This window comes from Patiria miniata, unplaced genomic scaffold (genome assembly GCF_015706575.1).
Source record: "Patiria miniata isolate m_02_andy unplaced genomic scaffold, ASM1570657v1 HiC_scaffold_19, whole genome shotgun sequence".
Lineage (NCBI taxonomy): Eukaryota > Metazoa > Echinodermata > Asteroidea > Valvatida > Asterinidae > Patiria > Patiria miniata.
The window spans coordinates 11,989,051-11,997,399 of record NW_024037057.1 but is presented as its reverse complement, the minus strand read 5'-3'; positions in this window follow the sequence as shown (position 1 = coordinate 11,997,399).

The window sequence follows — 8,349 nt, the reverse complement described above, 5'->3', positions numbered from 1 at the left end:
GGAAATCCGAAGAGAAATGCCAGCAAGGAGGTGCAAGTTACTTGTGTTGGTGGGTTTCAAGCATCCAGTGATCAAACTGTATGTTGTTTAAGGCTGGGTCAGGTCTCACGGTATGGGCTGATCTCTCCCAGACGGGGCACGCATACTCTGCTGAAGAATGGCACGGAGCCAAAACGGTTCATCTTAGGGTGCGGTTTGGCTCCCCTTTCAGAGGTTGTTTAATTTTTTCATGATGTTGTTACGGGGAACTAAATTGATGTATGACTTGAATGACAGGATACGATGGAGGGTCACCCCGAGGTAGACAGGATGGCTACAAGGCGCCAATGGTGTTCCGGACCATTTGATGTTAAGGGGCCAGTTGGCTTCGCGGTGAACGTTCCTGAGATGGAACGAGCAGACTTGGGTCATAGCGAGATTGACACGGAGGTGATTGCGCTCATAGTATTGAGACGACAAAGTGCTGAGGTAAGTTTGCTTTATATATGGCTTCGAATGGAATTTTTTGAGATGTAACACAATGAAACGCTCAGTGTCCTGGTCTATTAAATTGTAATCTGTTTTGTGTATACAGCAACGGAGCTAGCACAGTGCCTTGAGGTAGAACGCTTTCTTGCCGTCAACAGCGTTCTTGGTTTGTTCTGAAGAACAAAGAAGCATCTGTCTTTGAGAAGGGCTCCGATATGATCCGTAAATGCGAGGTTGGTCAACCCCAAGATCTTTTTCAGGAGGCGGCAGTGGTTTACAGTATCATATGTGACCGAAAGATCCACAAAAATAGCTCCACTTAGTTGTGGTTTTGAAACCCATCCTCAGCTTACTGTGCCAGATTAAGAGTTGGCTTGCTGTCGACTTGCAATGTCGCAATCCAGATTGCTGAGGGATAAGATATATTTCAGCAACGGGACAAGCCTGTTTAGGATCAGGCACTCGCACCTTGCTAAGTGCAATTAGCTCTGCGGTTGCAACTGTGAGAATTAGGGCGAGCACTTTTAAACTGTGACTGATGACATTTATTTTCACATAATGTTGTTTTACTTATACTTCATACAGTATCTTTGGTAACTGCAGTATACATCAAGGGTATTCTGTTAGAGATTTTACCTTCAGTCTGACTTTTTGTGTGCATAACTAAAATTATCTTGGTCTCTTCTGGATAAAAGACTTGTATTTCCTGAACCCGAAATGTATGTTTTGACACCTAAACTGTGATTTGATATTGGGTAGAAGCTGAGATATCAGTAAATACAATAATATTATTATCTGGCGGCCATCTTTAAAACCGAAGATTGCCACAATAGTGTACAAACTGACCATTTGACACTGTCATAAATTGTATCGTTGCATTCCTTGACCCTGAAAATGTATGTTTGGACGCCAACATTTTAATCCTAAGTGGCTTAGAAGAACAGCTGTTGGTAGATATAGGTTTGGCAATGGCGGCCATGTTTAAAATCCAAGATGGCCACCGCAATGTATCTGGACAAATTAACCATTTAGCACTAACCAAAATGGTTCAGTTGCGTTCTTACCCTGAAAATATATGTTAGACACTAAGATTTCATTGTTAAGTGGCTGACAGATGCAATACATGTAGTTTTCAATGCCGGCGGCCATCTTCAAAAATACGAAGGCAACAATACTGTATCTCGACAAACAAACCATTTGACACTATTAAATGGTACAAGCCTCCATGTTTGCAATCGTTGAAGCAGCTTGCATAGACTAAACATATTTCTACATAATTGTACAATACGAAGAAACAACCCGTAAACTTTTCAGAACCTGTCCAGAAATATTTAATATATTATATTAAAAGTATAAATAATTTTACTTTATTTGTTAATGAATCGCTACCAAAATGTTTCTGGCTTGTAAGATAACTAGGTTAAACCAAACTAGCACTAGTTTTAGTGAGAATCTGTTTAAACGTTTTGTGTGGGATTTTTGTTATTTTAACTAGAATTTTACTTTCAATGTTTACCGGTTTACCACTCGAAAAGTCATGATTCAAAATAGAGAGCTGTGAAGAATATACATCCAATTTATTACTTGAGGACAACTTGGTCGAAGGTTCGCATGAAATTTGATACTGAAAAGGGGGATTTCGAAATTTGTAAATAAACAATGAAATTCAGGGAATGATATTGGGATCTTAGTTGTTGGTCAGGACAATTATCCTGGTTGGAACGGTTTGAATTATAAATTTTGATTTTAAAGCTTTACATATATGTTAAACTTGTTGTATGTAAAAAGAAAGTGATGTTTAAAAAAAACCAGTTTCACATGTTGAGGGACTATTACCATCGTAGGCAACAGCATATAGAATGGAATGGGATCAATATGCATGGTTGTACTGGATATATTTGTAATTTATATTTTTCTACATTTGTTTCACTTTATTGGTAGTCTACCTTGAAATATAGCCATCTTTAAGGGAGGCATGTCCACTGTGCCATTGTTGTGTGTGATTCTTCACTTTTCAGGGTCGGATGCATGTTACTTGGGTAAACAGACAAAACACATGCGGATGAATTTATAGAGAAACCTTAATTTGTGAAACTGGTTTTCAGTTCGAAATGTTTGACGGTTTAGTTACAACTCTAAAGTTCTATTTTACTCTGTGTTTTAGTATATAAAATATTGATAGTATCTAAAGTCAATGTGCCTACTTATTATCAAAGCTAATTTATTAAAGTAAAAGGAAATAATTTGTCACAGCGTTCTTTTGTTTCTTTCCAAGTTATGGCTTTAACAACATACTAGCATCAGCTATATTGTCTATCCGCTCCGTTCATAAGTACCCCCTCACCGGCAAAGTGAGTACAGTTGGGGGTGACCGACCGACGCCATCTTGACTCCAATTCATTTACCGCGAAGGTTGCAGACAAGTAAATCAGTCCGAAATTGCCTGCGCCGGCCAAATCACGATTTGCATGCCCTCAAAATCTTCAGTATTTGAGCATGCTGTGGGCCATGAACTCGAGGGTTTGTAAAAAATATGGGTGGAAGCCGTGCACAGGACTGTGAGCTTGTAGTTCCGTTCAATTAGGATGAAATTGGGGCCCTTAAAGCGCTCTATTTTGCAATGATGGAGTGTAGGCATCGTTTTTCAAAATGGCGATGGGCTTCAGGACTATTTTCAGGGGTGATCATCTTCGGATGGAAATTTCTCCTAAAAGTCATCAGTTGACCCCCAAAAAAATTGAACAGAAAATGAAAGATGATGAAATAAGCTGTAATTTGATGTGTGTCTCGAACACCTTGGAGAGTTTTGAGTATTTTCCCCGAATTTCTGAAGTGGGAGCATTTACCATTGGGGTCTATGGAAGTTTATTTACTGGTCTGCTACCCGAAGCGCGGCCAATGCGTGTACATAGTACAAATCCCCTGGTGTACGTGCGTCACGCGCAAGGAACGGTGCACGTCAACCAGCGAAATGTCCCGCCCTGGGACGTCTTTGCTAGGTAAAAGGGCGCCCTCTTGTCGGCGCATGGAGCCCATAAGACAAAACGCAAAGCAAATCTGTTATTGTTTTAATGTTGCTGACTTTTCCCCATTGGCTGCATGCGTAGGCCTAAATCACACCTATGAACAACGCGATATGTTTAATTTGAATGCATCTTGGATTGGATGAGTGAAGCTACGAGACGATAGAATGCTCGGATATTGTCAAATGACGATCAGCGCGATCTTTTCATTTCAATCTAATTTCAAAGAGACGGGCGTAAAATTGAATATAAACTAGTGAAATTGGACGGGTAAGCCTATACTAGACTTGGTTAATTAAAGGGTCTGCACTGCCTATGAATTCATAGAAACCAAATTTCATATCTATAAACAGAATAAGGTCAAAGTGCAGGGACATAAGTTACGTACGCGCTATAACTGTTCATATTGAAAGTGCATCCAATCTAGCATGGGATATACGTACACTAGAGGGCGCTTTTCATATTCGTTTCTAGATTAACCACACATTTCCCCACATACCACTGATTTTATTCGTAATAATCCATAACCAAATAGTTTTACAATGTTTAGTATACTACTGTTTCACCATGTAATATATCACGCGGTCACGCTAGGCGGCAGCTAACTATTTAACTGTTTAACGACATTATACACAGCAATGTTCATTGATGATACTGTATGCAATAGAGTAGCATAAATGAACGTTTAAAATTGTCAATATGTTATCTATGAATTCACGTGATCAACCAATGTGGCAAATAAGTACTTTCAGGTTAACTGTTTAACAACTTAACATAATATAGGTTAGCATGACTATTATCGGATCCACACTTATCTTCTATCAATGTAAACGCCTTGATAACGACTCAGTTTAGAAACACTTAAAACGTTTGATATTACAAATGCTTGTGTTTTTGCAGTGTTGAACAGTTGAATGTGTAAAAGGCTGAACGCTTGACGCGTTTGAAACCTCAACACAAGCATCTACATGTTACACACATGGGCGTCGTCAGGACGCAGGGGGCGCTTGCTCCCCCCCCCCCCCAGAAAAGCCAAAAAAATAATAATAAATACACATTTAACAAAATGGGCGTCTGCAGGGGGTGTCAATGGGGTGAACTTAAATCGACTACTTGTTTTCGTCTCTGATGGATATGGATATCTGAATTACAAATCAATTTTTAACCTAAGTATTTTTACTGTAATGTTAGTAAATGAGTCCTCTCCTGTTTAACACTTTTAAAATTAAAAGCATTGTACATGCATTCTTCACTATAGAAGCGTTTATAATGTTTTCAAAATTTTATAAAAAAAATTACTGCCAAGCCAACAGAAGTTTATATTTTATTTGCCTCATATTTGGAGTTGATTAATTGAATTTCAAACGATCTTCTGTGAGAAAATCCAGTCTAAATATTTTGACTAAATATTTAGTCTAACATTGTGGTTTATAGTGTACATTTTAAACGGATTGATGCGGTGAAGAAATGAGGCAAACGGTTAAACAAAATTGTACATGCAGAAAATTACAAAGAAAATAAATTGTACCGATATACCATGATTACAATTGAGTACTCACTTATAGGCTAATTCTAATCCGCCGTTTACCATTCATTTTGATAATACATGATACAATGTATAAAACCGTTACACGTAAGATACGCAGATGTACTCTTACTGCTCATGAAGTCAGCATTAAGAGTAAGTCCGCGGTAGCACAATGTGGCACATTCCTTCCGTTTGTGAGACTGAGAAATTCCAACTTTGTTGGGAAAAGGGGAACTAGAGGCGGACAAACATTAGAACTGAAGCACGTTCAACGCCCGAGTTCGCCTATACATAACTACCCACCACCATTGAAACGCCGTAGTCTCCTGACGACAAGCAGAGCATACGGACCGAAACGTTAATTTCCCCGGTTCTTCTAAGAACCACACAAACTCACAAGAGAGTGTTCCTCTCGCATGATGCTACCGCAAACTACTCTTATACATTTCACGAAACAAACGTTCAGTGTTATTACATGACTGCGAATATAATAAACCTTCACCCTGCCAAGCAAAAAATAAACAAACAAAATAACACCTTTAGTGTACATGACTAGTATAATTACGGGAAATGGTACCTTAAGGGTGCGCATAAAAGATGTTCAACTGAAATCACCCCTTACCCCTATTTTCCTTTATTTCACCCCCACGAATTTTGGCAAATCGATGTAGCTTATTGTCGACGATAACATTTTGCCTCGAATAAGTTGTGACATGAGCGAGACATTGAAATGTCTTCCTAATGTCCCATGTCTCCCTAAGATATACCTTGTAATGGAAAAAAGTCTCCTTAAGGTTACATTAACAAGAACTATATCAACATTAAGCCTATTACAATAACATAAACACTATAAAGTAAAATACACCTTTTGTTTCCTGAAAATACACCATACATTACTTTTTTTTTTTTTTTAAGAATCCCCAATCCAATAACGTAATTAATACATTTCCTACTTCCGATCAAAGTACAATTTACCTACACGCTACTATAATTAATACAAGATGTAATAAAATACAGGGTGAATAAGAAAAAAGAAACCCAAATAAACCCTTTAAATGTTGACAATGGTTTAAATGTATATTCACATGTGCAGAAGCGTTTACAATATTTAAAAAAATTGTACATTGTGGTTTATAGTGTACATTTTAAACGGATTGATGCGGTGAAGAAATGAAGCAACCGGATAAACAAACTGAATTGTACATGCAGAAAATTACAAAGAAAATACATATTAAAGATATATAACCATGATTACAATTGATTACTCACCTATAGGCTAATTCTAATCCGCCGTTTACCATTCATTTTGATAATACATGATACAATGTATAAACCCGTTACACGTAAGATACGCAGATGTACTCTTACTGCTGATGAAGTCCGCAATAAGAGTAAGTCCGCGGTAGCACCATGTGGAACATTCCTTCCGTTTGTGAGACTGAGAAATTCCAACTTTGTTGGGAAAAGGGGAACTAGAGGCGGACAAGCATTACAACTGAAGCACGTTCACCGCCCGAGTTCGCCTATACATAACTGCCCACCACCGTTGAAACGCCTCAGTCTTCTGACGACGAGCAGAGCATACGGTCCGGAACGTTGATTTCCCCCGGTTCTTCTCAGAACTACACAACCCTCACAAGAGAGTGTTCCTCTCGCATGATGCTACCGCAAACTACTCATACATTTCACGAAACAAACGTTCAGTGTTATAACATGACTGCAAATATTATAAACCTTCATCCTGCCAAGCAAAAAATAAACAAACAAAATAACACCTTCAGTGTACATGACTAGTGTAATTACGGGAAATGGTACCTTAAGGGTGCGCATAAAAGATGTTCAACTGAAATCACCCCTTACCCCTATTTTCCTTTATTTCACCCCCACGAATTTTGGCATATTTACGTGTTGGACCACGAGCAATCGATCTAGCCTATTGTCGACGATAACATTTTTCCTTTAATAAGTTGTGGCATTAGGGAGACATTGAAAAGTCTTCCTAATGTCCCATGTCTCCCTAAGATATAACTTGTAATGGGAAAATGTCTCCTTAAAGTTACATTAACTAGAACTATATCAACATTAAGCCTATTACAATAACATATACACTATAAAGTTTAATACACCTTGTGTTTCCTGAAAATACACATAATCTTTCTTTTTTTTAAGAATCCCCAATCCAATAACGTAATTAATACATTTCCTACTTCCAATCAAGTACAATTTACCTACACGCTACTATAATTAATACAAGATGTAATAATATACAGGGTGAATAAAAAAAATGAAACCCAAATAAACCCATTAAATGTTGACAATGGTTTAAATGTATATTCACATGTGCAGAAGCGTTTACAATATTTTAAAAAGTTGTACATTGTGGTTTATAGTGTACATTTTAAACGGATTGATGCGGTGAAGAAATGAGGCAAACGGTTAAACAGACTGAATTGTACATGCAGAAAATTACAAAGAAAATACATATTATAGATATATAACCATGATTACTCACTTATAGGCTAATTCTAATCCGCCGTTTACCATTCATTTTGATAATACATGATACAATTTATAAAACCGTTACACGTAAGATACGCAGATGTACTCTTACTGCTGATGAAGTCAGCAATAAGAGTAAGTCCGCGGTAGCACAATGTGGAACATTCCTTCCGTTTGTGAGACTGAGAAATTCAAACTTTGTTGGGAAAAGGGGAACTAGAGGCGGACAAGCATTAGAACTGAAGCATGTTCACCGCCCAAGTTCGCCTATACATAACTACCCACCACCGTTGGAACGCCTCAGTCTCCTGACGACGAGCAGAGCATACGGTCCAAAACGTTGATTTCCTCCGGTTCTTCTAAGAACCACACAAACTCACAAGAGAGCTTTCCTCTCGCATGATGCTACCGCAAACTACTCTTATACATTTCACGAAACAAACGTTCAGTGTTATTAGGCTACATGGCTGCGAATATTATAAACCTTCACCCTGCCAAGCAAAAAACAATCAAAAAAATAACACCTTTGTGTACATGACTAGTATAATTACGGGAAATGGGACCTTAAGGGTGCACATAAAAGATGTTCAACTTAAATCACCCCTTACCCCTATTTTCCTTTATTTCACCCCCACGAATTTTGGCATATTTACGTGTTGGACCACGAGCAATCGATCTAGCCAATTGTCGACGATAATATTTTCCTCTAATAAGTTGTGGCATTAGGGAGACATTGAAAAGTCTTCCTATTGTCCCATGTCTCCCTACCTAAGATATAACTTGTAATGGAGAAATGTCTCCTTAAGGTTACATTAAAAAGAACTATATCAA